The sequence below is a fragment of the Callorhinus ursinus genome, unplaced genomic scaffold (genome assembly GCF_003265705.2).
Source record: "Callorhinus ursinus isolate GAN/ISIS: 27379988/994484 unplaced genomic scaffold, GSC_fseal_2.0 scaffold18, whole genome shotgun sequence".
In the NCBI taxonomy this organism is placed as follows: Eukaryota; Metazoa; Chordata; class Mammalia; order Carnivora; family Otariidae; genus Callorhinus; species Callorhinus ursinus.
Genome location: NW_027397080.1, coordinates 12,336,909 through 12,358,707, shown reverse-complemented (window position 1 = coordinate 12,358,707; position 21,799 = coordinate 12,336,909). Strand labels below are relative to the sequence as shown.

Here is a 21,799-nt window from a genome sequence, read left to right as displayed (position 1 = left end):
AGAGATGATCTAGACCAGTTCCCTCAATTTGCAGAGAAGGAAATGAAGCCTAGAAAGGTAAAGGTAAAGTCCGTGGACATAGAGCTAACTGAATGGTAGAGCTAGTGTCAGATGTCCCAGCGCGTCCCCTGACAGTTGTGTAGGAGGATAGCTCAGCAATTACGTCCTGCAGCTTAGGAGTCACTGTCTCGGTTAATACCTTTTTCTGTCCAATGGGGAGAATAGTACCACCTACCCGATAGGTTGTGGTGTGTGAAGATTAAAGAAGACAATATATATTGCTACTATTATTATTGTTCCTGGCCCTTTTTCTCATTGGGTTGATCCCTTCACTGCTTCTTGAAACTCCCCAGCTTGGCTAATGGTCACCATGCTCTCCTGATTCTCCCTCTAAGTCTCTATAGCACTGGCTTCTCTTCCCCATCTTGCTCCACAGTTGAGGGAAGTCCTCTAGGTTCTCATCTCGGCCCGTGCTTCTGGTGAGCCCCTCCATCTCTCTTGGCAGATATCTTCCACTTCCCTGTCTTCAGGTCTGACTTACCCTCTGAACTTCAGATCAGCATTTCCAGTGGCCCTGTGGCCATTGCTACCTGATTTCCCACTCACCTCACACATGATGTACTTAAAACCAAAGCCATTCCTTTCCCCCAAACCAGTTTCTCCTCCTGACTTCCTAATTTCTGTTAGTGATACCACCAAAGGCCTAAGCTTTACAAATCATCGTGTTCTCTCTTTTTTATTTTTTTTATTTTTTAAAGATTTTATTAATTTGACAGAGAGAGCACAAGCAGAGGGAGAGAGAGGGAGAAGCAGGCTCCCTGCTGAGCAAGGAGCCTGATGTGGGACTCGATCCCAGGACCCGGGGATCATGACGTGGGCCAAAGGCAGACACTTAACCGACTGAGCCTCCCAGCCGTCCCCATTGTGTCTTTTTATAGCTCTCCAGCCTTCCACAGTCAATGACAAATTGTGGTACCCTGTAGTACAGTCTGGCAAATTAAATAAGTTACAAAATATCTGAGTGACTGCAGTGAGGCTTTCTGGACATACGTAGTAGGGTTTTTCAATCAGCCATCAAGACCCATGGATTTATTTCCCATTCAGGTATGGGAATGTTGATTTGCATCTTTTCCTTCCTTCCCATTCCTGCCATCCTCGTGGCATTCAGGCCATTAACCAGACCGACAGTTGCAAATAGAGTAGCTGTTCATTTGCGTGGAAGTGGCTGGGTTCCTTTTCTCTCTTTCTCTCCTGCAAGAAATACAGCCTCTTGACTTTGCATAATGGAATGTTAACTTGTTGCTTGTTCATTTAGCACATGAATCTTGACTTAAGTAAAGACACAGAATATCATTATTCTGGCAGCTTCCAAAATATCTTAATTACAACCTAGGTCTGGCTAACTGTGAGACTCATTAATATTGTACCCACTTGTTTGACAGACTTTAAAAATTTTTATATTTGAATACATTTTTATTATTTGGAACTCAACATATTTAAAAGTATACCATGCGAAGTCCCCATCCCATTCTTGTTTCCTGCCTCCCAGAGCCCGTCTCACTTCCAGCTCACAGCCACCGTTCTGTTTCTTGTTATCTGGTTCAGAGTTTCTGCTTATCTTTTCCCCCTATATAGATATATCTATATATGCACTCTCTTCCTTGCTTTTTTAAAAAAAAACTTAACTATGTATCATAGTTACCTTTCCATGTAACTCTCCCCTCTTCATGGACATTTTTCTGATCCTTCACTATCACAAACAGTTCTTTAGCGAATAACCATGTACGTGTATCATTCTGATCATGTACAGGTGAAGCTGTAGGATAAACTCCCAGAAGTGAAATTGCTTGGTTAGAAAATATATGCATCCGTAATTTTGAGCGCTGTTGCCAATTTGACCTCCGTGGGGTCATACTAGTTTATATTTCTACCAGTAATGATTGAGGGTACCTGTTTTCCCACATTCTTTTTTAAGATTTTATTTATTTATTTATTTTAGAGAAAGAGAGAGAGCACGTGGGTGGGGGGAGGGGCAGAGGGAGAGGGAGAATCCTAAGCAGACTCCCCACTGAGTGCGAAGTCCCACGCGGGGCTCGATCTCACAACCCAGGAGATTGTGACCTGAGTGGAAATCACGAGTCAGATGCTCAACCAACTGAGCCACCCAGGCACCCCTGTTTTCCCACGTTCTTATCGATATTGTCACATTTTTGGATTTTTTGATGCCTTGGGAGGGGAAAAATGATACATCTATGTGGTTTTAATGTGCATTTATACTTTTATGACCAAGGTTAAACGTACTTTTCATATGATAAGGGACGTTTGTGTTTCTTTTCCTGGGAACTGTCTCGTCTCATTTTGTCTTAGGGTTATTGTTATTTGACTTGCCAATTTCTTAGAAGCTCGGTGGAGTGACCCTTTTCTCTGGTAGACTTTTATGCCACGTTGTGATATGTCTTTTGCCTTTGCTTATGGTATGTTTTGGCCATGCAGGATTATGTTTCATCTTTCTGTAATCAAATGTATCAGCCTTTTATTTTATGGCTTCTGCATTTTGAGCCCCAGGCCCTTCCCACTCTGAGTTTATAGAGTCTCCCATATTTTCTCTTAGAACTTCTATGGCTTTGTGTTCACACTTCAATCTTTGATCCATATGGAATTTATCCTGGTATGAGATGGGAAGTATAAATCCAGCTTAATTTTTTTTTTCTGGAAAGCTAAAATTGCCTCAGTGCCCCTTGTTAAACTGCTCATTTTTTTCACCACAGGTTCATCATATATTAAATTCCCACCAATACTGGAGCATATGTTTGGATTTTCAAATATATTCCACTGGCCATTTTCTTTATCACCAGCATCACGGTTTTAATTATACTGAGGAAGTATAATTAAATAGATGTTGGTGCTAATTCCTTCTCTTTGTTCTTCTTTTTCATAATTCAACTAGCTATTCTTGTTTATTTTTCCATAAAACTTTAGCAGCAACTTGTATTGATCTTAAAATAACCTGCTGGTGTTTTTATTATGGTCATGTTATTATAACATATTTTAGGAAGAACTGACACCCAATATGTTGAATTTTCTAATTCAAAAGTCTTGGCTTTCCATAGTCTCCTCTTATGTCTCTTAGTTTTCTTCATATGAGTCTTATGCGCTTCTTGTTAAATTTATTCCCAGGTATTTTATAATTTTGGTGCTATTGAAAATGGGAGTCTTTTATTCCATTATATCTCTTACCTAATGTGGGTTTTTTTGTATATATGAAAGTTACTGATTTCTAATACTCATTTTATAACCTCTTTCCCCAGCTTCTTGTTTGTGGTCATTTTGCAGTCGAATCTCTTGCATTTCTCAGGTATACAATCATATTAGCTGCAAATGATGATAATTTTACCTCCTATTTTCCAGCGGTTCTTTTTCTAGTTTCTTTCTCAAATTAATTGCCTTGGCTAATGCCTCTAGAACAGTGTTAAGTAATTGTGGTATTAGTGGTCACTCTTGTTCTGTTGTTGACTTTACTGGAATGTTCTATTCAGATGCTAGGTTTTAGACTGAAATAGACATATTTTATCACCAACAAGCTTTTATTGAGAGCCAATTATAGACCAGACTCTGTATCATAAAATAGAGATTAAAAAAAGAAAATGAGTGACTCTACCTGGCTTTAAAGAGTTTACAGGAAAAGACAGATACACAAATTAGTGTTATAGATGTCACAGTAAAGTTATGTGGAGTATAGTGGAGGCATGAGAAAGGTTGATAGCTGATCAGCTTGAGCCCCATGTCAAGATCAAATTCCAAAGAACAAGATACTAAAGCCTATTATTAGTTCGCGTTGGAATGCTTTCATTAAATTCATTATAGGATGTCCTTGACTTGGAGCCAACATATAGGGAAAGTCATGTAAAGAACCTTTGTTAGTTCAGTAAGGACACTGGTGAGAATATTGATCGAGTGCCTCCGACATACCAAACATTAAACTAAGGCCAGGCTTACACATAGACGTAGTCTCTACTCGTATGGATATTGCCGTGTCACAGGGAAACATATGTTAAAATAGACAGATGCAGTCCAGCAATTGCCACGAAGTACATGTATATAGTACTGTATGTAGGAAATCGAAGTTAACATTAGCCCAGGGAAGTCAAGGAAAGTTTCCCAAGGCTGGTGCTGTTTAAGCTGATTCTGAAGGAGAAGCAAGAGCTTCTCAGATTGAGAAGGATGGTTTTACTACAGCACAGGCACAACATGGACAAAAGGTTGGCAGCGTGAAGGGTACCATGTGCCCAGGAATTGGCATTGTACCTAAGGACAGGAGGCGAGGTAGGTGGTAGAAGATGAGCATTGCAGAGATTGGCAGAAGCAGGGTCCCAGAGAGTATTCGATCCAGTCATACAAATAGGGACTTTATCCAGTAGGCAGGAAGGAGCTATTAAAGAATTTTAAGCAGCAGAATCCAGAAAGATAACATACTTTAGGGTGGATTGAAGGGAGAAAGATAAAAGGCCAAGAGACCAATTAGGAAGTTTATTGTATTAGTTCAAATATTCTCTCTGATGACATTTAGCATCCTCATATAAGGATTCATGTGACAAATTCCTCCTAGAAGTTAGTGCCAGAAAAATGCTCATTTTTACTGGGGAAATTATGTGAGCACTATATAAATCATTCGTTTCCCTGTTTTTTGTTTTTGCCTTGGATTCCAGGACAAATGGTGTTAAATGTAAATGTACAGAAATCATCTCACCTCCATTTTAAATTTCTAATTTCTATTTTTAAAAACATTGCATATGTATTTTATTTAAAACTACTTGAAATTGCTTTTAAAAAGAGAGATAATCACCTTGGAAAAGGTGGATGAATATAAAGAAAAAATAGAAATTCCTGAAATCATGCAGTCCCACCTCACCCCAAGTGCATTCATCCTAAATCACTGACATTCCGCCTCTGCTACAACAGAAATATAGGACTCGTTACTTTGCAAAGGGGCAAATTCTGTTGTTGAACTGCTGAACCCGGTACTTCTCAATTTGTTTTACCAAGGCCCGTGGTAAGAAATGTATTTTACATCATGACCCAGTACACACATATTTGTGATTCTGCATGTTAATCTATCTGAAACAAAAAAATTCATGAAAGAATTCTTACTACTTGCAGTAAGCTCTAACATTTTAAATTCCATTTGTGTTCTTTAAATCCTAGTTGTCACCCACTAAATTGATTTCAAAACCCAGTAATGGATTGAGACAAGCAGAATGATAACTACTGACTTAATGCTTAGCAAAGCTCAGTTTGCTTGCATGTAGATATGAAGGCACTAGATCGGGACACCTGAGCTCAAAAAAGCCCATTAAGTTCTCATTTCTAAAAAGCTGTTCTTTAGATTGAGCTAAAATCTGGCTCCTGAAGTCCCATCCATTTGTCCGCTTTGCTTTTCAGAACCACCCTGAATGTTCATTTAATAAATACTGATTGAGCACCATGTGCCAGACATTCTGCTCTGTGGTAGGGATGCAGAGGTGAACAAAACAGAGTCCTTGCCCTTTGGGGGCTTACAAGCTAGCAATTGGTCCAGAGGATTTGTCTATTGGAGCGACTGAAAGAAGAAGTCTGCTTCTTCTACCTAACTGCCCTTCAGTATGGGAAGACAACTCTCATGTTTCCTTTGAATCCTCTCCCCCAGTTTCTAGACCATGCCTCGTAGGACGTAGTTTCTCTGACACTAGCCAGGGAGCCATAATGAGCTGTGGTCACGCTGCAGACGGGCTTGTCAAGATAACCTCCGATGACGTGACACTGAAAGCAAAGACTTGGATAAAGTGGGAGGAAAGGAGATCTTCCAACCTTTCTAGACCAGGGTAAAGATTTCAGATTCCCTTCCAAGTGGTGGTTTTGAGTAGAGGAATGCTATGCTCTGACTTGGGTTTGAGTAGATCCCTCTGGAAAAAGCAGAGACCAGCCAGGAAGCTAATACAGTAATCTCTCTATTCAGGTGTTCTTTTATGATCCTCAGTAGGGTTTTGCTATTTTTGTCATAAACTTCCTGCATGCTTCTTATTAAAATATTTCATTTCAACTATTTTTGTGGAAGGGGTCTTCCACTGTATCTGCTAACTACCTATTTATTTTTGTGTATTAATTTTATAAGTGACTATCTTACCAGATTCTTTTGTTTCTAGAAGTTTTTATTTAATTGAGTTTATTAAGGTATAATTTACATTCAATAAAATGCACCCATTTGAAGTGTACAATTCAATGGGTTTTGACATATATTCGTGTGTAACAGTCACCGTAAGTGAGATATAGAATATTTCCATCACCCAAAATTTCCCTCCTTTTTTTTTCTCCTTTATGCCTTTCTGTAGCTAAACCCCCCTATCTGTCTCACTCACAGTCCCAGGCAACTATTAATCTCCTAATTCTGTCACTCTGGATTAGTTTCGCCTGTTCTAGAATTTCTTTTAAAGGGGATCTCCCAGTATGTACTCTTTTGTGTCGGGCTTCTTTTGTTGAGGCTGACACTTTTGAGATTCATTCAGGTCATTGTGTGTATCCGAGGTTTGTTCCTTTCTGTTGCTCAGTACTATTACATGGTACGGATGTACCACAGTGTAGCTATTCACCAGCTGATGGATGTTTTCTTTCCAGTTTGGGGCTAGTATGAATGAAGCAGCTATGAAAATTCTTGTGCAGGTCTCTTAGTGGACGTATGTGTTCATTTCTCTTGGGTAAATACTTAGGAATGAAATCATTGGCTCAAAAGCTGGTATAACTTTATTAGAACTGCTGAACAGTTTTCCAGAGTGACTGATTGTCTCATTTCATATTCCCGCCAGCAGTGGTGAGATCCGGTTTCTCCACGTTCTTGACTACACTTGATACTGTCCATCTTTTTAGTTTTAGCCAGGATAGTATGTGTGTAATGACTTTTTTTTAAAAGATTTTATTCATTTATTTATTTGACAGAGAGAGGGAGAGGAGAGAGGGACAAGCGGACTCCACGCTGAGTGCAGAGCCCAAGGTGGGGCTCAATCCCACGACCCTGAGCTGAAATCAAGGGTCAGAGGCTTAACCGACTGAGCCACCCAGGCACCCCTGTGTATATGACATTTAATTGTGGCTTTAATTTTCATCTCCTGTATGAAGTGTATGAAGAATGATGTTAGGGACACCTGGGTGGCTCAATTGGTTAAACATGGGACTCTTAATTTGGGCTCAGGTCATGATCTCAGGGTCATGCAATCGAGCCCCTGATCAGGGTCTGCACGGGGCATGGAGCCTGCTGAAGATTCTCTGTCAGCCTCTCTTCTCTCCGTGCCGGTGCCCACGCGAGCGCTCTCTCTCTCTCTCTCAAAAAAAAAAAGGAATGACGTCAAACATCTTTTCATGTGCTAATTTGTATATCTTCTTTTTGGAAATATCTGTTCAAATCATTTGCCAATGTCATATAGTTTGTCCTATTATTGAGTTGTTTGATGTCTTTATATATTCCGGATACGAGTCTTTTGTCAGATATATGTATTGCAAATACTGTATTCTAATTCATGGCTTGGCTTCTCATTTCCTTAATAGTATTGTTCAAAGTGCAGAATTTGTCAAATTTTTTTTATGATCCATGCTTTTTGTGTGCTAAGAAATCTTTGTCTAGGGCGCCTGGGTGGCTCAGTTGGTTAAGCGTCTGCCTTTGGCTCAAGTCCACGATCCTGGGGTCCTGGGATTGAGCCCCACATCGGGGTCCTTGCTCAGCGGGGAGCCTGCTTGTCCCTCTCCCTCTGCCGGCTGCTCTCCCTGCTTGTGCTCTCTCTCTGTGTCAGATAAGTAAATAAAATCTTAAAAAAAAAAAAAAAAAAAAGAAAAGAAATCTTTGTCTATGGCTGCCTGGCTGGCTTGGTTGGAAGAGTGTGTCTCTCTTGATCTTGGGGTCATGGGTTCAAGCCCCACGTTGGATGTAAAGATTACTAAAATAAATAAACTTTAAAATAAAAAAAGAGGGTGCCTGTGTGGCGCAGTCTGTTAAGCTTCAGACTCCTGGTTCGGCTCAGGATGTGATCTCAAGGTCGTGAGATTGAGCCCTACCTCCGGCTCTGTGCTGAGTGTGGAATCTGCCTGGGACTGTCTCTCCCTCTCTGCCACCACCCCCCCGCCTGCTCTCTCTCAAATAAATAAATAAATCTTTAAAAAAACAATGAGGGATGCCTGGGTAGTTCAGTTGGTTAAGCAACCAACTCTTGATTTCGGCTCAGGTCATGATCTCAGGGTTGTGAGATTGAGCCCCATGTCAGGCTCTGCACTGAGTGTGGATCCTGCTTGAGATTCTCTCTCCCTCTGCCACTGCCCCTCCCCCTACTCACGCGTTCTCTCTCTCTCAAAAAAAAGGAAAGAAATCTTTGCCTAACCCAAAGTCCTGAAGATTTTCTCCCATATTTTCTTCTAGAAATTTGACTTTTACATTTAGTTTTGTGATCCATTTTGAGTTTAAAATTTGTGTGTGGTGTAAAGTAAGGGTCAAGGTTCATTTTTTTCTCCTGTAATGGATACCGAGTTCTGGCACCATTTATTTGAAAACATTAGTATTTCTACATTGAGTTATTGTGGCACCTTTTTAAAAATTTGATAAAATTGATAATATATTTGTGCGTATATTTCTGGGCTCTCTTCTATTCCATTGATCTATGTGCCTATCCTAATGTTAATCCTACACTGTCAGGGAGCCTGGGGGGCTCAGCCAGTTGAGGATCCTACCCTTGATTTCACCTCAGGTCATGATCGCAAGGTTGTAGGATCAAGCCCCAAGTAGGGCTCTGTGCTTAGCATGGAGTCTGCTTGTCCCTCTCCCTCTGCTCCTTCCCCTGTCCCATCTCTAAAATAAATAAATAATCTTTAAAAAAATACTACACTGTCTCGGTCACTGTAGTTATATTAAATTTTAAAACCTTGTAAGGCAAGTCCCTTTTATTCTTTTCAACATTGTTTTGGCTATTCTAGGTCCATTGCATATCCTATAAATTTTAGAATCAGCTTGGTAATTTCTACAAAAAGAAGCTTTTTGGATTTTGATTGAGATTACATGGATTCCATAGGTTAATTTGAGTAGAATTGACATATTAACTGTTTTGGTCTTCTGATTTGTGTATATAGCCTGTCTCTCCATTTATTTAGATCTTTGACATTTCTCAGCCATTTTGTAGTTTTCAGTATACAGAGTTTGCATATATTTTATTAACTTGATCCCTAAGTGTTTCATGTTTTTTAATGTTTTAATGAATGCATTTTTTAAAATTTCATTTTCTAATTGTTCATTATTAACTTATACAAGTAGAATTAATTTTTATATGTTGACTGACCTTATATCCCATGACCTTGTTAAATTCCGTTATTAGTTCTAGAAGAGTCTCTGTAGATCTCTGGGGGTTTTCTATGTACATGATTTCTCTTGGGATCTACTTATTTGTACAGTGAGTAAACAAAACTTTTTTTCTTCCTTTTCACTGTCTTTTATTTCTTTTTCATTTCTTATTACATTGACCAAGACACAGGTCAATGTTGAAGAGAAGTGGTGAGAGCACAAATCTTTGCCCTGCTCCCTGTCTTAGAGGGGAAAGCATTCAATCTTTTGCTTTTTGTAGATATTCTTTACCAGGCTGGGGAAGTTCCCTTCTGTTCCTGTTTTGCTAGAGTTTTTATCATGAATGCATGGTTTTTTTTATGAATGCATGTTTAATTTTTCAAATGCTTTTTCTGCATCTATTGATTTATTGATCTATTTATTCATGTGAGAGAGAGGGAGAGAGAGAGCATGCCTGCATATGGGCAGGGAAGAGGCAGAGGGAGAGGGAGAAGCAGACCCCCCAGTGAGCAGGGAGCTGCTCGTGGGGCTTGATCCCAGGACCCTAAGATCATGACCTGAGCTAAAGGCAGCCACTTAACCGACTGACCCAGCCAGGCACCCCTCTGCATCTATTGATAATCATTTTTTTTCTTAATTTATTCTGTTAACGTTGTGAATTGCGTGGATTGATTTTCAACTGTTAAACTATCTTGCATTCCTGGAGTAAAACAGTTGTTGTTGTCTTTTTATATATTTGATTTGCTAATATAATGTTATGCATTTTTTCTGTCTGTGTTTACAAAGGATATTATTCTGTAGTTTCTTTTCTTACAGTGTCTTTGGTTTAGGTACCAGTATACCAGCCTCATAAAAAGAGTTGGGAAGTTTTCCTCCTTCCTTATTTCCTGAGTGTTTGTATGGGTTGTGTATTATGTCTTCCTTAATGTCTAATAGAATTTAACATTGAAGTCATTTGGGCAGAGTCTTTTTTGTGGGCAGATTTTGAAATTACATTTTTAATTTCTTTAATAGTATATGTTCAGTTTCTTCGATTGATATATGGCTGTTCAGACTTTTTATTTTTTCTTGTATCAGTTTTGACCATTTATATCTCTTAAGAAATGTGTTCATTTCAGGGTCGCTATGTGGCTCAGTCAGTTAAGTGTCCAACTTTTGATTTTGACTCAGGTCATGATCTCAGGCTTGTGACATTGAGTCCTATGTTGGGCTCTGTGCTGGGTGTGGAACCTGCTTAAGATTCTCTCTCTCTCCCTCAGTCCTCCCCTCCCTCTCTCAAAAAAAAAAAAGTGTTCATTTCATCTAAATTGTTGAACTGTTGACAAAGAGTTGTTCATAATATGTATATATATTTTTAATGTCTATAGGATCTGTAATGATGTTTCCCTCTTTTATTCCTGATATTGGTAATTTTGCATTTTTTATTTTTTTTGTTAATTGGTCAAGCTAGAGATTGATAAATTTCATTGATATTCATATCAGTTTTATTACTATTGATCAATTTATTGATATTGATATAGAGAACTAGCTTTTGGTTTCATTGATTTTCTTTCATTTGCTCAGTTTCTATTTCATTTATTTCTGATCTTGTCTTTATTTTCTTCCTTTTCCTTATATTGGGTATAATTTGATCTCCTTTTTCTAGCTTCTTATGTAGAAACTTAACTCACTGAGTCTTAGAACTTTTTTCTTTTTTAATATAAGCATTTGAAGCTATACATTTTCCCCTAAACATTGCTTTAACTGAAAATAACAAATTTTGATATATTGTTTCATGCATTTCAAAAAGTTTGAATTTGAAAATTCTAGAAACTTTCTAGAATTGCTAGTGATTTGTTTTATACATAGGTTATTTAGAAGTTTAACCTTCAATTTCCAAATTTGGGGGGATTTTCATTTGCTATTGATGTCTAATTTAATTCCATATGGTCAGAGAATATACTTTATATGATTGCAATCCTTTAAATATATTAAAAGTTGTTTTATGGCTAAGCCTATAGTCTGTCTTGGTAAATGTTTGAAATGCACTTAAAAAGAATGTATATTTTGCTGCTGTTGTGTAGAGTGTTCTATAAATATCAATTTGGTCAAATTGGTTGATAGTGTTGGCCAAGTGTTTTATACACTTATCGATTTTTTTATCTATTCCTTCTATCAGTTACTGAGGAGTGTTGAAATATACAACAATAAATATGAATTTCAGTATTTCTCTTCACTTCTGCCAGTTTTTGCTTTCTGTATTTTGAACCTCTGTTATTAGGTACATAGATACTTTTGGTTATATTTTCTCAGTGAATTAATATTTTTATAATTATAAAATCTTTTTAGCTCTAGTATTGTCTTGAGCCTACTTTGTCTGATATTAATATAATCATCCATCTCTCTTACAGTTAGCGTTTTCATGGTATCCTTTTTACATTTATTTACTCTTAACATCTGTATCTATATTTAAAGTGAATTTCTTGTAGATAGCATATATTTGGTCATTTTTCATCCAGTCTGATAATCTTTTTAAGTGGAGTTCTGAATATTTGGATTTAATGTAATTATCAATATAGTTGGATTTAAATATACCATCTTCCTGTTTGTTCTTTATTTATATCATCTGATTTTGTTTCTTTCCTGCTCTTTTCTGCCTTTTCCTTATCCTGCCTCGATAAAGACTATTGAGTAATTTTTGTATTCTCCACTTTATCTCCATTTTATCTCCACTGTTGGCTTATTAGCTTACACTCTTTGTTTTATGTTTAATGGTTGCTCTAAGGGTTACAACACGCATTTCCCTCATCACAGTATGCATTTATCACTCATCACATATCACACCACTTCACATATACCAGGGGTTGGCAAACTACAGTCTTCAGGTCAAGTCCGGATCCCTATCTGCTTTCATAAGTAAAACCACAGCCATTCATTTATGTGTTGTTTATGGTATATTTTGTGCTACAGTGGCAGAGTTGAGTTGTTGCAACAGAGACCATTGGCCTGTAAAACCTAAAATATTTACTATCTTGCCTTTTACAGCAAAAGTTTGCAAACCTCTGATATATAATGTATTTCTCTTTCTCATCTTTTCTTCCAATAGTTTTTCTGCTTCCGTCTTTTCCAGAACCCCAGTTACAAACATATTATACCATTTAATATTGTTCCACATGTCACTAAGGCTCTGTTCATTTTTTATCATTCTTTTTTTTACATCAAATAATCCATCGCTATGTCTTCACATTCATGGATTATTCCTCTGCAGTTCATAACCTGCTATTATTAAGCCCATCTAGTGAATTTTTAATTTCAGATATTGTATTCTTTGTTTCTAGGAATTTTACTTGATTGTTTTTAATATCTTCTTTTTCTCTATATTGATGTTTTTCTTTAAATTTTGAATATGTATATAATAACTTTTTACATCTTTGCTAAGTGTAGCATTCATTTCTGAATCTATTGACTAATTTTTCTTCTGATTCTAGCATGACTTCTTTTTTCACATGTCTAGTACTTTTTGATGGGATGATGGACAAAGTAAATGTGTTTTTGAGTGTCTGAATTTCGTATCTTTAAAGACTTTGAATTTTTGGTTTACTTGTTTGTTAAGTTGCTAAGGGATCAGCTTGATGATTTAAGGCCTGTTTTTGAGTTTAGGGGACAGTTCTAGAATGATCTTTACTGTTGAGTTAGGTTAGTCCTTCTACTAAGGTGTTACTGTTCTGCATTCTCTATTTAATTCCCTCGGTGTTCAGTGAAGAATTCTTACTCTGGCTGGTCAAAACTTAATTGTCTTTTAACTCTCCATGAGCTCTGGGAATTTTTCTGCTTAGACTTCTTCTTCTCTTTACTAGACTCTTGAAGTTTCACACTACACGTACAGATTAATGTTTAGCACAGACTTAGAATATTCCTATACAGATTTATTGACCCTATTGCCTGTGTGGTTGTCTCCTCTGGTACTTTACCCTACAACTTCCAGGTACCTCAGCCCCCATCCCCCACCTCTGCTTTTTTTTTTTAAATAGGCTCCACACCCAACATGGGGCTTGAACTCACAACCCTGAGATTAAGAGTGACATTCTCCATGGACTGAGCCAGCCTGACACCCCTGTTCAGTCCCTTTTGATTTCCCCTTCCTGTATCACAGTCCAGAAAGCCAAAGTGATTGGCTTGCCTCATTTGATTCTCAGGGATCATCGTCTCACTTTTCCTGTTTTTATTGTCTAAAAACATTTTTTCATGTGTTTTATTCAGTTTTCTAATTGTTTATAGCAGAATGCCAAGTCTAGTACCAGTTATTCCAACATGGGAAAAGCCCAAGTATTTTACTTTAGAAAATAGTTTTCTAATTTTACTTTTGCATATTTTTTTAAGTAGTCTTCGTGCCCAGCGTGGAGCCCAATGTGGGGCTTGAACTCGTGACACTGAGATCAAGACCTGAGCTGTGGCCAAGAGTCAGACACCCAACTGACTGAGCCACCCAGCTGCCCCGACTTTTGCATTTTAAAAATACATAATATCACCTGCAATAACAATAACTCTTTCATCCTTTCCAATATTCATATTTTATATGTAATTATCTTGCCTAATTCATTGGCTAGTACATCCAGGACAGTGTTAAATAATAGTATTGATATTTTCCTGGTATTTTTCCCCCTAAGGGTAGATAGGAAAGCACTTTAAAAAGAGATAACATTGGGAGTTAATGAAAGTATTGGAGGAAAAGACTCTCTGTTGGTGAAGATACAAACTGATATAATGTTTTGGAAAGGTAATCTGCACCCACTCAGCAACTCCACTTCTAGGAATCAGGTAATTTCACAAGTGCTCAAGGATCTGTGTGCAAACGTGTTCGTTGCTGTATCAGTTATAATAGCAAAAAATTGTAAAGTCATAACCCATGACCATGATTCAAAGGAGAATAGAGGAATTATTAGATTTTAACTGACAGGATGTGATAGTAAAAAATTGGATATTGATTTGATGCTTCTCTAGCAATATTCCCGGATGTCTTGTTTTGGCAGGTGTATGGCATAGCCCTGAGTATGTTCTCCTTCTGTTAGCATAGTGTCCTTGTTTGTCTGTGCTCTGGAGGCATACAAGAACTCAGAAAAGGCTGGGTCTTTGGGCATAGAATGAGAATACAAAGGCCCCAATCTCTAACCATCTGATTCAGTCTTTTTTATATAATAATTTCTGGATTTTGAAGTGGGATTTTGAAGCCTACTATTAGCCAGAATCTGGATTACATTAAACATGGAAGAAACTTCATTATAGACATAGCTCCTTGAGCATTCATTTATTAGAATGCTCTTCACCTCTAAATATGTTCATATTTATACATTTGATACACTACTGCATTGTTGTTAATGCGTTTTTAAAAGAACTGCCCAGCCAGTTCAATACAGTTAGCACTGATGAGAACTGATTTCGCAGATTGTATGTTCCTGAGTTTGAGAGGCCTCACTAATCTGCTTGTGTTCCTAGGCCATGATCTCCCCTTCTGTCATTATTACGTGTTCTGCTAAATGGTTTTGGCCCATAATGACTTATCACAGGTATGCAAGTGTTAAGGCTAAAGTTATATTACTTCAGATTTTAAAATGGATATTTTAGGGACACCTGGGGGGCTCAGTTGGTTAAGCGTCCGCCTTTGGCTCAGGTCATGATCCCAGGGTCCTGGAATCGAGCCCCACATCGGGCTCCCTGCTCAGTGGTGAGTCTGCTTCTCCCTCTGCCTGCCACTCCCCCTACTTGTGCTCGCTCTCTTTCACAAATAAATAAATAAAATCTTTAAAAACAAAATAAAATGGATATTTTACAGTAGCTTGAGCCAGGAGAACACCTTCAAAAAGCTTGTCAGCTGTTAATTAGAGATTGGTGGAAGACTTCTTTTTTTTTTTTTTTAAGATTTTATTTATTTATTTGACAGAGAGACAGCGAGAGAGGGAACACAAGCAGGGGGAGTGGGAGAGGGAGAAGCAGACTCCCCGCCGAGCAGGGAGCCCGATGCGGGGCTCGATCCCAGGACCCTGAGATCATGACTTGAGCCGAAGGCAGTCGCTTAACCAACTGAGCCACCCAGGCGCCCCTGGTGGAAGACTTCTGACATCATGGAAAGTACCATAAAGTTATTGTAGCCTGCAAAGGAATGATTCACAACTATGTACATGAACGAAACTGAAGGAAATTTTTGCCCGCAGGCATGCTAGGACTTCAGGGGATATGAAGGAAAAAACAACTGCAACATAGCCGCACCAGAGACTATGCTTTAGTGATATGATAACCTGAATTGCACTGAGTACATTAATGTTCCCATTTATGAAAATGTGTTCTCTCTGCTAAATAGAGTACTCTTGAATGGGCTGCAGTTGCAGCCTTGGAGAGTGTCACAAATTAGGAATAAATGACTCTTGGTCACACATTATAGAAATTCAAGTTTCAACAGAAAAGGAAATGTATTGGCTCTTATAATTACAAATCTAGAAGGAGCATTGGCTTTAGGCATTGCTAGATCCAGGAGTTAGGATAGTGTCTTCAGGACTCTCTAGAACAGTTTTGTCTGGCTTTCCACTGTGTTAACATCACTCTTAGGTCGGTTAATCACTTGTTGAAGGTACCTTTTTATAGTTCTAGGCTTTTATGATTCTTAAGGCCCATGTTCTCATGTAGCGAGAGCTTCCATGATACGCCCTAAAGGAGGACTCAGACTGACCAGTCTGGTCATGTGTCTCCACGGGCTCAGCGAGGCTAAGATATGAGCAGCACCACCAAGTTGTGGAAGGCAGCTCCCAAAAGAAAAATAGGAATCCTATGCCGAGGAAGAGAAAGGGATGCTGTGCCCATGAAGATGACAGAGGTCCAAGTATAATAACAGAAATGGAAGGAGGATCATGTAGAAGTGCTCCTGAAAGGTTATGAGTGACGTGACTTAATGCCTGTGATCTGATTTTTAAATATTCTGGGGAAAAAAAGTGGAGGCTGAGACAAGATGGAAAATCAGCAAAACTGATCCGTGTTAAAGCTGGGTAGTAAATACGCAAGCATTCCGTATGTTACCTACTCTGCTTTGGTGAGTGTTTAAAATTCTGCTTAAAGAAGTTAAGGACAAAAATAAGTGCAGTTTCCAGTTGACGACGATTGTTTCTAATAAAGAAAAGGTAAGAGAGACGCTGAGAGTGGGGCGCCTGGGTGGCTCAGTCGTTAAGCGTCTGCCTTCGGCTCAGGTCATGGTCCCAGGGTCCTGGGATCGAGCCCCGCATCGGGCTCCCTGCTCCGCGGGAAGCCTGCTTCTCCCTCTCCCACTCCCCCTGCTTGTGTTCCCTTTCTCACTGTGTCTCTCCCTATCAAATAAATAAAATCTTAAAAAAAAAAAAAAAAGAGAGAGAGAGACGCTGAGAGGAAAGATTACATGTCATTTGCCCAGAAGGGCAAGTCTCAGGATAGATCCTTTTCTTAGACAGCTGATTTATCTATTTTTGGTCCTAGAAATGTTATCAGTCAGGGTCTACTCAGGAAAACAGAAACCACTCTGGGTATTTCAAAGAGAGGGAATTGAATATATGAAATCGGTGCTGAAGGTCTAAGAAGGGCTAGAACAGCAAAATGGAAAAGCGGGGAGTGAGAAGGATTCTAACCATACATCAGAAGCTGCGGTGCCCCTGACCTGGAGCCCGTAAGTCTGTGCTGGCTGCTGGGCAGTTGAGCTGCCGTCACGATCAGCTCTGGGTCTGCCAAAGAGCTTCCACTTCTATCAGAGATGGAAAGTCCAAAGGGTAGAGAGGCTGTGGAGTCCAGCATCACCCAGCCCTATGCCACTACACCCAACAACCAGCAGCCACTAGCAACTGCTGCATTTCTACTGCCCCAAACAGGAAACTTCTTTTCCTTCGACTGACTTCCTATCAGTGCTTCCTATTGATAGAATCGAACAGGAAGCCAGCTGCAAGGAAGGAAGCCTGGGAAATGCCATCTGTAGAATTCCAGTTCCATCAGTAGAGAGTAGAGCACGGCAGGTGTTGAGTGGAGAGACAACATGTAAATGACCAGCAGAGACCACCCTCTGGGCAACCTGTCATCTGTATATACCACTTTTCCCATATTTAAGATTCTTTTTTTTTTTTTTAAGACTTACTTATTTTGAGAGAGAGAGTGTGTGTGCGTATGAGCGGGAGGGGCAAAGGGAGAGGGAGAGAGAATCTCAAGCAGACTCCTCGCTGAGCATGGAGTCCAACATGGGGCTCGATCTCACGACCCTGAGACTACCACCCAAGCAGAAACCAAGAGTTAGCGGCCCAACTGACTGTACCATCCAGATGCCCCCCCATATTTAAAATTCTAAGCAAATTCATGAGTCTGCTTTACATTATGTAACTATCCTTAGTACAAAAAAAGATGCCCTCACCCTCTCCCAAAATGGGAGATGTTAATTCCTCTTTTAGGTCAGTCATAATCAAATCTAATGGAATCGGGACACCTCGGTGGCTGTCAGTTAAGTGTCCAACTCTTGATTTCTGTTCAGGTCATGATCTCAGGGTTGTGAAATGGAGCTCCATGTCGGGCTCACACTGGGCATGGAGCTTGCTTAAGAGTCTCTCTTTCTCTCCGTCTGCCCCTACCCCCCTTAAAAAATTTTTTTTTAATGGAATCGTGTGATGTTTCCCTGCTGGAAATGTTCCTATCTTGGGAGCCAAGACCGTGGCAGGGAGAGAAAGCAAAGATTCTGTAAGTGAGTTATTAGAGGTAAAAGTGAAAACACTTCCATCCCTTGATTTCTAGAATTAAATATTCTAGCTATGGAAAAAATAGCATTATATATTGGTCAGTGGTTAAAAGCATATACCACATCCATTTGGATAGCACCATTATTTCTCAGAGTATCATCTCTCAGATGGGGTCATAATGGAATATTCAGTTGGTTATTCTACCATTTTATCAGGTGAGCTGCTTCTGGGTGGCAGAGTACATGGCAAGTTTCATGGCAGCCAGAGAAGGAGGCTGGCTGACAGCCACAGGTCATCTTGTCCACCTGATTTCTGAAAGGCTCCTCTGTAGTGGGTCCCCTTTATTAAACATTGACACGAGCACTAAAACTTTATACTCTGTGCCCACTCCAAGAGGTCTATCCACCTGTCTTTCCCCCACATGCCTCTTCCTCACATGGCCACCAGTCCTTCTATTCATTTCTTTCTAAATCCTTAATTGTTTGGCCAACTTGTTAGCCATTGTCCATGATCAAGGTAAAATCTGTGCCCTGTGTCTATGTCTTTGTCCATGCTAAGTGGACAGTCAGATGCTCACGGGAGATTTCCTTTACTAGTGTCTTTCAGGGACACTCCTGATTGGAGTTGGGATGTTTCTGCCATCCACTTCCAGCTGCTGCCAGCATATTGTGCAGAACCATCTGTAAATCAGGCTTTAACTGTTTCTTCCTCAGTCAGCTAGTTTAGGGAACTCAACAACCATATGTGTGAGTGGAGGAAAGGCAGCAATGCACCAGGAGTAGGAGCTGTGGCATGTGCCCCCTGCTCATGAACTTATTTGTGGATTCAGGACCTGTTCAGTCCAATCTTGTACATAACATTTCATCTTGGTGATGGGGTGCTACTGCACAGGGCCAGGTGTATAATTTGGTGCATCAGTAACACCCAGGATAGGCAACTCAGGCATAGCCACTTGATGTCTGTGATCAGGCATCAAGCTCTAATACAAGGGCCTGGTGGCATCCCAAAAGCTCTTTTTCAAAAGGGGAATAGTTACCTGCTGGAGAGGTGTGATGGTTAATTTTATGTGTCAATTTAACTGGTCTACAGTGTACCCAGTACTTTGGTCAAACATTCTGAGTGTTTCTGTGAGAATGATTTTGAATGCATTTAACATTTAAATTGATAGTAAAGCAGATTGCCCACCCTAATATGAGTGGGCCTCATCCAATCAGTTGAAGGCCTGAATAGAACAAAAAGCTGATCCTCCCCCAAGGAAGAGAGTATTTCCTCCTGCCTGACTACCTTGAGCTGGGACATTGTTTTTTCCCTCCTTTGGACTCAGACTGAAACATTGGCTCTCCTGGGGTCTCAAGCCTTCCAGCCTTCAAACTGGAACTCGCCCACATTGGCTCTCCTGGTTCTCAGGGCTTCAGTCTTGGACTGGAACCACACTGTCAGCTCCCCCGGGCCTCCTGCTTGCCAACTGCAGATTTTTGGACTTATTACCCTCCAGAATCATTTGAGCCAATTCCTTGTAATAAATCATATATGCATTCTTTGGTTCTGTTTCTCTGGAGAACACTAACTAATACAAGAAGTATTGAATTTTCTCTCAAATTCTAAGGGCTATGATTCCCCTACTGGGGCTGGTTGTAGGCTCCATACAGCATCCCCTGTTTCCCAGAAACCTCTAACACCACTGGAGTTGCTGAGTCATTAGACCTATGAAGCAGAGCAACCTCCGCTGTAGCCTAGACCTTGTGCAGAATCTTTTCTTGCTCTGGGCCACAGTTAAAACTCGCTATCTTGGGGCGCCTGGGTGGCTCAGTCAGCTAAGTGTCTGCCTTCAGCTCAGGTCGTGATCCCGGGTCCTGGGATCGAGCCCCACGTTGGGCTCTCTGCTCAGCAGGGAGCCTGCTTCTCCTTCTCCCTCTGCCTGCCTCTCTGCCTACTTGTGCTCTCTCTCTTTGTCAAATAAATAAATAAAATCTTTAAAACAAAACAAACCTCGCCATCTTATGAGTTACTCAGTATATAGGTTGGAATAGCACCTAGATGCAGTATAGTGTTGCTCCCAAACCAAAAGATTCCTACAAATTGTTTTTTATGGTGGGGGGCATAAGGTACAACAGTTTGTCTTTCACTTTATTGTGGGCTTGTCCCAACTTGTCCCAGATCGTGGGACCCCTAAAAATGTCAACAAGGAGGCGGGACCCTCAATCTTCATGGTCTTTGTCTCCTACCTTCTGGCATGCATTTGTCTTACTAAGGTATCAAGGATAGTGGCTGTGTTCTGCTCATTGTGTCCAGTCAGCATGGAATCATCAAGTGTGATGTCCCTGACAGGTGAAAGCAAACTGCTACTCATGCTTCTTGCTAATCCATACAGGGACAAAAACATCTCTCCAAGTCAGTGGCTGTCTTCCAGGTGCCAGCTACTATGTTGATTTGTTACAGTGGAAAGCGTCTGGAAAACAGCTACAATTAGAATTACTCATTGATTAAGGACACTGTACTCTACAGTCTCCAGGACCCATCCACCTTCTACAGAGGCCAAATGGTGAATTAAATGCAGAAGCGATAGGAATCACCACCCTAACATCTTTGAAGCCTTTGCTGCTGGCACTAGTCTCTGCATGTCCCCTAGAGTTGCAGTATTGGTTTTAGTTTATCCTCGTAGGGAGAGGAAGTTTGTTCCTTCTTACCGTAATAGCCCTCACACCATGATCAGGGAGCAAATGTGGGGCTTCTGCCAGTTGCTAAGTAGGACTTTTTGGAACTATACTTCAGAAACTGGGGAAATTGCCATAGGGTGAGATCAATTCAGGCCAGAACCTCATTTATCACTTGACCTCAATAAGCCTCTCCTTTGACTGGTGGGTCACAATGGTGTTCTGGGTACCCAGGGATTAACACCAATTCAGAACCAATATCTGGCAATCCCTGGAAGGTCCAGATAGTTCTCTTTCCCAGTCTTCAGTCACCTTACTGCGTGGTTTCATTTACATTCATTTAGTAATGACTTACTAGGACATTATTTCAGGTCTCTTTGAGGAAGACGTGAAGGAAATGTTCTAGTATGTACTTGTGGTAGTATAGTACTACTTAGATCAAAGGTTCAATAAACCCAGTTCTGTAATTGATTTAGGTCTGCAGTGTATATGACAGGCTGTCATGCTCCAGTATGGCAAACCAGGTCAGAGTCATGCTCAAGGGACCTAGAGTTTCTGGTTGTTTTTGCTTTTGTTTGTTGGTTGGATTTTTTGGGTTATATAGATCAATTTAATACTTTAGTAAGCTGTTCATCTAGATAATTCCTAGAGACAACATGATCAACTAGCCATCACCAAAGATCCACCCCTGTTGTATATATATGGTAATTGCGTACACATTGTCTCTGGCATTTAACCACTATCACTTGGCCTTTGCCACCCTGGGACCTCATCATCCCCATTTCGGTGAAGACATCTCCCTTTGTGCCATTTCCATCCTATAGATGACAGCCACAATGTCTTAGTGAAGGAAGTATCCTCTGGACATCCAGGTTTCTTCCTCCACATTATCCCAGAGCTTCTGGCATCTCAACTTCACTGAATATAGTCCATCCTTGAGTTCCAGTTGTGGTCTGCCCATGAAACAAATTTTTAGAGCCATTCCCAAGTGTTTGAACTAACACATAAAATCCACAATCTCTGGTTAAGTGCACCCCCAGCAGTAAATCCAGCCTGTAGCCACATTGTTATCCCTCAGAATCCATTACTAA

The 21,799-nt window shown here is 40.0% G+C and overlaps 1 protein-coding gene across 5 annotated transcripts in view; it reads left to right on the top strand.

Moving 5' to 3' along the window:
• Positions 1–21,799, top strand: part of ZBTB8A (zinc finger and BTB domain containing 8A) — a 90,808-nt gene that overhangs the window by 46,534 nt on the left and 22,475 nt on the right. The window lies entirely within an intron of this gene.